This window comes from Tachyglossus aculeatus, chromosome 11 (assembly GCF_015852505.1).
Source record: "Tachyglossus aculeatus isolate mTacAcu1 chromosome 11, mTacAcu1.pri, whole genome shotgun sequence".
NCBI lineage: Eukaryota > Metazoa > Chordata > Mammalia > Monotremata > Tachyglossidae > Tachyglossus > Tachyglossus aculeatus.
In genome coordinates this window covers 28,147,006-28,156,951 of record NC_052076.1, presented here as the reverse complement: position 1 = coordinate 28,156,951, position 9,946 = coordinate 28,147,006, and the positions used below count along the sequence as shown (strand labels likewise).

The following is a 9,946-nucleotide window of genomic DNA, read 5'->3' as shown; positions in this document are numbered from 1 at the left end:
GGGTAAAATGAGGTCAGAGTAAATTAATTCGGGGATTAGGACACACACCCCCAATCTTCCACCCATTGTAGGTTTTCCCTTCCCGTCCTGCGAAATTCCAACCAAATAAAGGATGTCTGGGTTTAACTAATCCGGATTACTGTATAGCGGTTTAGCGGTATAGGCACGGAGCCCGAGGAGGGTGAGATCAGGGAAAATCAGATCTGAATCCCTTCCCAGTGGTTATTACCCTCGCTTTTATACGAAGAAAAACAATAAAAATCCGGCCTCTCCTCTCCCCAGGGGATCCCTAGGGCTCTGAGACAGGGGAAACTGAGGCACCGATTTAGCCCCGGCCCTTCTGAAGGAGGGTGGTTTTTAATAAACTTCATTCTCCGGGTCTGGAACCAGATTTTCACTTTGTCTGACGGTCAGGTTCACGCTGAGGCTGATCTCTAGGCGGCGCTCGCGAGTCAGGAACGTGCTTAAGAGGAATTCCTTCCCCAGCTCCAGGATCTGGGCCTGCAAAGGACCGCTCTGCTTTCTCCGGTCGCCTTTGGCCAACTCCCCGCTGTCGTTTCCGTTCTCGAATCCTCTGTCAAGCAAGACAAACACGGTTTAGAGAAGGGCAGTAGCGGCGGAACTAGGGGCCGGGGGGTCGCTCGAAGCCGTCCGCAGAAAGATCAAGTAAATCTCGGAGGGTAGGGGAAGGCGGATGGACGGCTGAGCCTCAACCAGCACAAAACCAGGGCGCGGTCGATCGTTTCTGGGTTTGTTCTGCACAGTGGCAACAGCCAAACCGCGTAATTCAGGACACAAATTCCACTTTGGGACTGGAATTGGCCGGTTCGCTTTTACATTGATCAAATTAACCAGATAATTCGTCACTTTGCTTTCTGCTGGTTAGTTGCAGCCATTTCGTTCCCAAGAGAATAAGGCCATGGTTACATACGCAAATAACTGAGAGCTGAGGTCTTCGGCACCCTTCATCTTGAATAATCCGGAAGTTTCGGGTAGACGGATTAGTATTTTATGATGAAATATCCCAAGAGCTGCGACCTAAGCGTATTCTTGGGTTTTCAGGACTCTAACCATTGACGTCTGCGGGTCCACGCTTAGGTTTCCACGCTCTGGCAGGCTGATTTAGTGTTTCCGAAAACGCCGCTCCCCTTCCCAAGGGCGAGGTATGCGTGTGGGGGTGGGGGGTGGGGAGGAAGGAGGACTCCCCTCCTTTTTCTGTCAAAGCGCTTCCGATCCCAAGCAGCTCCGGGACCCGCGTTCTAGACAGGAGCGGGGACCCATCCGGTTCTAAGAAGCCGGATGGAGTTCAAGGCGGAGTCCACTCCCCTTCTCTGGCTTCGGACGACCTCCCCCGCACTACAACGCTACTCCTCCACACCTCTTTGGCTCCTTTTCTGTTTGGAAACTCTTAACCCTTCTCCCCACCCCCGGACACCGCCAACCACCGGGCTGGATAGCCCCCTCCGTCTCCTGCCCTTACCCTGAGACAGGAAAGGAGGGGTCCTTCCCCCACCTTCTTTGTCCGTCCCTCCCACCGGCTCGGACTCCACTGAATCAGAGGGGAGTGAGCTAGGTCAAACAGTGTCCGGCCGAGACGCCCTCCACCCATCGGTTGGCAGGTTGGAGGGAGGGCGAGTCTGGTTGAAACCTGAAACTCCCAACCCTTAGTCTACCCTCCCCCCTCTCCCGTCCTGTAAGAGGCGTCTTGATGTCCTCCAGGACTTTAATTACCTCCCCCAAGGATTCAGCCCGGGCCTACCAGACGGCGCATTCTGGGAACCCAAGCCAGGCTCAGGGAGAATGGCTCTGTGGCGCAGGACAGTTAATGTCTGGGATCAAGGACCCCCATCCTTAATCAAGGTGTGGACGGCAGCCAGCCTGCCTCCGTTGGCTTTCCTTTGGGGGCCCCCCTAAACCGCTTCCACCGACCGGCCCTGACCCCACAAGGGTCACCAGAAATTTTACCGGATTTTGCATGTCTAAGTATGCACTTTCCCTTGAAAGATCAGGAGGAATAGGGGATCCAATCGATACTTTTATGTCTGAAATACTTTGATGCTTTGCTGCTGCAGCCCACTGAGAGTTTTAGCGGCTGTAGCCAAGAGATTGGCAATTGAAACTAGGTGTCATTATTTTTACTATCCCTGATCTTCTCCCCTAATGCAAGATGCATTTATCTGGAATGTGTACCCAATTATCTCACACAGAGACATTCCCAAGAGCACATTTTCAACACAAGCCCCTGCCGCGCCATGTACCCATTGCATCTGAGGGGTCAATAGATTCGGTAGCTCATTTGGCTCGATTTTTAGTGGGCTTTTCTTCTTCAGGTTCACGGACTTAAGAACTTTGCAACCTTGAAAAGTTAGTTTGAAAATCGCCCCAATTCAACAGCAAGATCGTCCTGGGGAGGCGGGAAGACTATACAATTTCGTGGATTTGGGATCATCTTTCTGGCAGAGAGTTGAGCGCAAACGCCCATTTCAGGCTCGAATTCTCCATACAACAGACACTAGGTGTTGCCATCTTGTACTTCCCAAGCGCTTAGTACAGTGCTCTGCACACAGTAAGCGCTCAATAAATACGATTGAATGAATGAATGAATGAATCTCGACTAAACTGGCGCAGGCAACCGAAGTCGTATTTACGAGGAGACGACAGACAGCCCAGGCCCCGGTATATATAGCATGTTATATTGACTTGTTCCTGTACGTGACCTAATATTCGCTCTACCAATCCACACAAGTTTTCATTCTTCAAAAACAAGAGGAGGCCTCTCCCGCTGAGGTTTTTATTCTTATCCTTTCTGAGGTCGTTGGGTTGCAAATGATGTGGAAATGGGGACGGATTTGCTGCTCTGACATCTTCTCGTTTCTTCTTGGCCAGGCTGGGGAGAACTGGCCGGGTGGAACAAGAGGCCAGGGTTGCGGGAACGAGGAGTCCGGGGGTGGGCATCCTCCGTGGCAAGTTCTCAAAGATCCAATTAAAGGTTTTTTTAAAATTAGGAAAAGAATGGAGCTGAGGGGAGTTCTACCCCCCATAACGCCCCACTCTATTTAGAGCAAACCTATCCATCGGCCACAATTATCGGAAAATTCAGGCGAAATAGAGTTCCGGGGTCGTGAGGACCCTACAGGAGAATAAGGTCTCGGGACTCGTCCCGATTTGGGAAGGGACCCAACAAGGGTGGGGAGATCAGGGAGGTTGGGCGCTTTCGAGAGCGGGACTCTCTTGCACCCTTCTACCTAGGGAGGGATCGGGATAATGTCTCCATTGTCGGCTTTCCGTGGTTGGGACAAGGCGAATCCCGGAAATGTTTAGGGAGTGAGTTGATTGGAGATCTGAGCCCGCGATGACTGGAAGCCCAGCCGGATCCCTCGTCTTCGCTCTCACGGGGCGCGTCGCCACCCCACTCGGCTGTCTTCCCGCGTGGGTCCGGCTCTTCGAGGGCCGATTCCCGGGAGGCCGCTGGGAGGAAAAGGTCTCGGCGCGGCACGGGGCAGGAGATCACGACCATATTAACCGAGACAATCCGTTGCTTTCCAGATTCCAAAGCGGAGGCTTGATACATCAGAACACCGGGGGAACCTGAGTCCGCGCCGGCACGGAGCCACGGAGGCTATTTTCTGAACCCGTTTTCGTAGATCGCAGAGAGGATCCGCATAACCTCTGACCAGGCAGGTATTTCGAAAGGAACTTTGGAGCGGCTTCATTTATGTTCACGCGTACCGAAAGTCCGTGCAGATGGATTCCCAAATAAACCCGAACAGTGAACTCCGACCCTGATTTACACCCAGAAGTTATTTTTAAAATCCCCGCGTATTATCAACGTGCTCCTCACTCCCCACTCTTTCTATAATTTAATCGATTATCCTCCGCTTGCTTACCCGAATGTCCATCCGCTGCTGCCCCGGTGTCCGTCTGTTTGGGGGGGGGGTGCCTTTTCATCCGCTCACTTCTCGAACAGCAGAGGGTGGCGGCGGTCCCGGCTAGGGACGAAGCCCGGGAGCGATCAGGTTATGCTGCTTCGAAGGAACTCTCCCGAAGCCTGGAGGGCGCCGGCCGTATCCTCCTGGACCAGAGGAGTCTCCATTTCTTTTTTCCCCAAATTATTATTATTAATAATCGATCTTAACAATGACCTCCTGTCGGCGCTAATAGTGTAGACAGTTCGCTCCCCCAGCAAAACAATTAAAAGTCTTCCCGCGCCTAATGGTCTCTGATTAATAGCGCGGGGGGCAGAGGGCGGATGCAGACACCCTCATTATAACCGAGCGGCGACACTGCGGATTCTGAGCAGTTTTGATTTTCGCGGGAAGGGGAGGGGGGGGAAGGGGAGACACCAGTCTGGCCCAGCAAGAGCCAGAGACATTCCCAGGATCCACGTCACCGAAAAGTTACTTCTTGCAAAAAAGCCAACCGGTTACCTGGAGCGCAGGAGATAGGGCCGTCAGGGCGACTTTACAGGTGCCTGGCTGTCCAGCCACCTCCTCACGGCCCCCCGGGCCGCTTACCTATTCGATCTGGGGGTCCGGAGGCGGGGCATCAATTCGTAATAAAACCTCATTCTGTCCTCGGCTCAATCCCTGCCGATTCCAGCCGAAAACGGGTTTTGCTCGGAGTCACCCTCTCCCGTCGTCGGAGCTGATGCCGGGGTTTTGTTCTCGAAACGATTTGACATTGTTCCTTCGGCCACCTCCAGCTCTGTCAGAGCCGTCTGGGCACTGCTCCCGGGGAAAAGGACCAAAATCTATCCCTTGCTGAGCCCCAATAAGTTGGCTGCTGAGTCTGGGCTCAGAAATCCTCTCCCAGGAGGGAACTGGTTTTCCCTAGACAACACCTTGAGGCCCATCTCTCCCCATTTCAGCATCCTGGATTTCCCTTCCCTCTTCCCCCTGCGGGGAACTCCTGAGCCTTTGGTCCTGGCATCGGGAGATGGGAAGCTCCCGGTGACCTTGAGACCCGAGTATGGGTCCAGAATCTGGATAAACAGGGCCAACCCTGCCTGCCTCCTCCATCGCCCTCCGAAGCCTGCCTCGCCGGGAGCCTGGCGCCAGCGGCGGCGTCCTCCAGAAGCAACCTATATTTCTCTGCGTCTGATGGAAAAGATGATCCCTCGCCCTCCCCCCGCGGGAGGCAGGGGCAGGAGCCGAGTCTGTCCGGCTGCGACAGCTGCCCCTAGATTCCTCGGGCCAGGGGTTTGGGGAGCAGGTCAGAGAAACCGCCTTCCAAACGGGAGGTTAAGGTCCGCGGGGGAGGGCGACGGAGAGAAAAATTGGGTGTAAAGTATCCCCTTTCCTCTCCCTCCAAGTGCCCTGCGAACTGGCGAAGGGCAAAGAGCTACAGACCTGTCTACCGGGCTGAGGTGGAGATTAAAAAAACACAAAAAACGGTTTTTTTCTTTTTTCTTTTTAAGTTAAAGGACCAGGGTTCTGGGAATTATCGGGTCGAAAAAATGACTCTTCCGGCATCTTCCGGCGCCGAACCAATCCTGTTAGACGCCGGCGCCGAGCCCGTCCCCTGCTAGTGATAATGGAAAACTTGACAGGTTGTTCAAGGACTGGAAATTTTTACTGTAATTATTTCATGTCCACTAGGTTCGGCTTGCGGTCCCTCCCCGGCGGCGGCCCCGGCCCCCCGAAGGAGGAGTCCACAGGGTAAAAAGAGGATCTTCACCTGTCAAGGGGAGGGACCCACTTTGGAAGGGAGAGAAGGGGGAGAGTGGCTTGGATTCAGATGATTCATGATCCGGTAAAACGTGCTTTGGATCTCAGATCTCCGGGTTTTTAAAAGTGCTGAATCGGGTCGTTGCGATGTACTTCACTAGCAAACTTGCTTGAGGACTTCTGACCCGAAAAAACAGCCCCTAGCCTACGGTTAAGACTATCGGATTTGCAGATTACAGATTCCGAGGAGCACGAGTCCGGAAGAGCCGGATTGCTCGAGGAGCTGAGTTTCGTGGATTCTTCACTAGGTGGAGATCTAGTAAAGAGGAGATGTACTGCCCAAAATCTTGGGGGGCTCGGCGCTGGGGTTTCCTTGCCCCAACTATTTTCCCCCACTTCCCCGTCCCCCTCCGCGGCCAGGGCCCCAGGGACCCCTGGACCCTCAACTCCTGTATTGGCTTAATAATAATAATGGCATTTGTTAAGCGCTCACTATGTGCGAAGCACTGTTCTAAGCGCTGGGGGGGGGATACAAGGTGATCAGGTTGTCCCACGTGGGGCTCACAGTCTTAATCCCCTTTTTACAGATGAGGTAACTAAGGCTCAGAGAAGTTAAGTGACTTGCCCAAAGTCACACAGCTGACAAGTGGCGGAGCCAGGACTAGAACCCGTGACCTCTGGCTCCCAAGCCCGTACTCTTTCCAATGAGCCCCGCTGCTTCTCTAACACAAGCCCCTCCAATGTTCCAACCTCGAGGCCGGAGGGAACGGACGAAGCAGGGTGGGAGGGAGGTGGGGTATATAGATGGGGTGGGGGCTAGAAAGCAAGGAAGGGAAGTCCGCCCGCAGCCTTCTCTGGAGAAATCAAGTTTCCTGCGCTTTGTTAGGCAATTTACAGTCCCGGCTAGCCCTCAGCCAAGTTTTTACTACAAAAGTATTCGGATCAATTAGTCGCCGACCACACTCTGATTTCAACATCGCTTTGACCCTCTTTTTCCTGATATATCCGGGCTCCGAAAATGCGGATAAGCCTGCCGCCTGAGATCCTTTAAGAGCAATGGGAAGAGACCCTCCCATTGCGAGAGATGAGCTCCTCCCCGTTTGCCTGACCGGGAAAAAGGGGCCAAAGCCGGGTTTTATTAGTGGGATTAACCCGAGCCTGGCCTCAAGGTTTCTCTGCCTTTTGCGGTGGGAAGGGATAATCCGGATAATTGAAACCAGAAATAATCGGTTACGTTTAGGGGTCCTGACTGATGCGGGCAGGTCGAATTTTTCGGATAATTGCCAAGGCCCAAGCTTTTCAGATAGCAGAGTCGTCGGTCGTCCGACACCAACGCGGTGACGTGGAAGTGGCTGTGGGAGGTGGGGAGGAACTGGCGGATAGGAAAGGCGGGGTCGGGGCCCGGATTTGAGTATCGGAAGAAACTTAAACTCTTGTCCTTTTCGCTGCCGCAGCCAAAATGGAAATGGCTGTAGGGGGAGTGAGGAAGAGGAGAAGGGCGCGGAGTGCCGGGGGAGAGGGGAAGAAACTTGTCCCTCTGAAAGCCGGGAGGCAGAAAGGGAGAAAACGGGGTGCAGAACCGGCGCTCTGAGTGCAAAGGGGAAACACCAGGCCAGGGAAGTGACCAGAATCTGAATTTTAGGCCCCGCGGGGTGTGGTGGGGGGGGATCCCGCCCAACGGAGCTGGAGCTTTGAAACAAGCCAGGCCCGCCAGCGCAGGCCGCTCGGACCCCAGGGACCCTAACCTTCCACCGTCGGGGAGCAGACACCCCTTCTCTCCACCGACTACAGATCCTGCCCCCCGCCGGGCCCGCCACTCTCTTCTGCCTGCTCAACCCTGATGTGAAGTCGCGGGAGATCGGGGGTGTCGGAGGGAAGGCGAGGCGGCCCTACAGGTGGAAAGAGGACAACTTTAACAAAAGCTCCCTCTCTCCGCGGCGCATTCTCTCATAGAGCTGTGTCTAGGCCGCGTGTGCACACACGTGCACACACGGTATTTATCAAGTTTTAGTTCTAGTATTGATTAGGTGCTTACTACGTGCCAAGCACTGTGCTTAGCTCTGGGGTAATCGGATCGGACACAATCACTGTCCCACATGAGACTCATATTCACAGCCCCCACACGAAGAAGTGTGCACACACATCCATATCCACAGCCTTACCCATACCCATATACATACAGACACACATACACACGTGTACACATGCATGATCCGGGCTGGATTCCGAGTCGGGGCTGGGAGTCCAACGTTTTTCTTCTCCCGTGGATCCCCCAGACTGGAGGAGGTCACTGAGGTCCCCAGTTAGATTGGGTTGGAAGAAGATAACCACCGACTGGAAAGTGGGATTTCCCGGGAATAACCCGAATTCGTTTTCCCGATCGGCCAGGGGCAAGGGGGAGGAAGCTTGGTTGAAAGAGGGACGCCGTCGAGTTGTGGAGCGAACCAGCGTGGATGGATTGGAGCGAGGGGGAAATCCACGCTCTGGCCCTTGATTCCCTCCCTCCCTCGGCCCTTTGGGAGAGGTCGTGGAGCAGAGGACCCCAGAGGGCCTCCGTTTTCCCCCCAGTAATCGGCTTGGCCGGCTTCACTGTTTTGGGGAAATGCCAGCCTGGAGCGAGGTGGCGGCTTGCGAAGCTTCCGACTTGAGACCATTATCCATGAAAACTGGGAAAGATGCAGGTCACCGCCCCGAGCTTGCCTTGCACATTTTGGGAAGTGGGCCGGCCCTGAGACCCTCCTTGCTCTGAGAGGTCTGGGGGCAAAGAGACGGAGGAAATTTGAGGATGATCCCCCAGGCTCCTTTCCCTTCAACCCGAAATCAGCCCCCGACGTCTCCTACCTGCCTCGGCGTCTCCCTCCGCACGAAAACCAGGCGCCCGGCTTCTGGAAAGGCCTCCGATCAGGCCCAGCCCGACTAGGACCGAGGCTACCCACCCACCCCCCCGCTCCCGGCCAGGGGCTGGCTCCTCTCGGGACCCCCAGACCGGAGTGGGAGGTGGGGTGGGTTGGCCAGGGAGGGAGGGAGCTCCGTCTGTCTCCCCAGCCCCGGGGCCGCCTCGTGGTCACTCTGAATGCTGTCCCCATGGGCCGGGGGCTTTATGGCCTCGCTCTGCGCAGGGTCAATGTCGGAGGCGATACCGGAGGCGACAAAAGGGACGACGAGATGGGGCCAAAGTTGGACGAGGGGAAGGGGGAGCTGAAAGAGAAAGGGGACAGCCCACTGTTCAATCCCCCGACATCGTGGTGGCGAGTGGGCGGAGACCCCGTCCCTCGTTTTCCCGCGCCTCCTTCTCCCCCCTTCAATCCATCAATTTACTGCGCGTCTCCTCCTCTATCTTCTCCCCATCTCCCCTCTATATCCCTCCCTCCTCTCCTCTTCCTCTTTCTCCCTCGAAATGTCTTTTCCCCTTACCCTCTACTCTGTCTCCTTTCTCTTTCCCTCTACTCACCTCGCTCCCATTTTGTCTCTGGCCCCTTCTCTCTCGACCCCCTCTCTCTTTCCCAAACCGCCGTTCCCCTTTCCTTCCCCCAATCCTTTCTCTCTGCAGGGCGACCCACTCCTTGATTCTCCGAGTCCTTTACGGACCTACAGATCCCAGGTAGGGAAAAAAAGCATAACAACACGTGTATAGAACTCCAGGACGGCCGGGAAAGAAGCCCTAGGAAAAGGGTGGGTTTGTGTCAGTCCTTTATTACACAGGAACAATCGTCAAATTTTCTTGCTTTGTTCCAGACCCGCGCTGACGAGTTTCCGTGGAGAATGGTGACCAGCTGTGCTTCTCTACCCTGAAGGCAGAGCAGGAGGGGAAGGGCTTTAGTTGCAACAGAACTGATTTAGGTTAGACACCACGAAGAACTTCTTAAAAGTAATGAGGAATGCTTGGGACCAAGCCCAAGTCCTGGAGGGAGGTCATGGAATCTTCTTCTCTGGTGTTCTCGTGGCTGGGGAGAGACAAGGAGACTGGAGATGCAGCATGGCCTAGTGGTTAGAGCATGGACTTGAGAGTCAGAAGGATCTGGATTCTAATTCCGCCTCTGCTACTTGTCAGCAGTGAGTCCTTGCGCAAATCACTTTTTTTGTGCCTCAGTTACCTTATCTATAAAATTGGGATTAAGACTGAGCCCCATGTAGGATGGGTACTGTGTCCAATCCAATATACTTGTATCCACTCCAGCATTTAGTACAGTGCCTGACACAGAGTAAGTGCTTAAGAAATACCACAGTTGTTATTATTATCCCCTGAGCCCTTTGGACAGCCCCCCAACCTGCCATCCATG

The 9,946-nt window shown here is 54.5% G+C and overlaps 1 long non-coding RNA gene across 1 annotated transcript; it reads right to left on the bottom strand.

Annotated features, from left to right (window-relative positions):
• Positions 1-356: 356 nt before the first annotated feature.
• LOC119934389 lies at positions 357-9,263 on the bottom strand. The gene is made up of 3 exons (XR_005452924.1): positions 9,118-9,263; positions 8,508-8,864; positions 357-574 (listed from the first exon to the last, which is right to left on the bottom strand). It is a non-coding gene; the product is annotated as an uncharacterized LOC119934389 (long non-coding RNA).
• Positions 9,264-9,946: the final 683 nt, after the last annotated feature.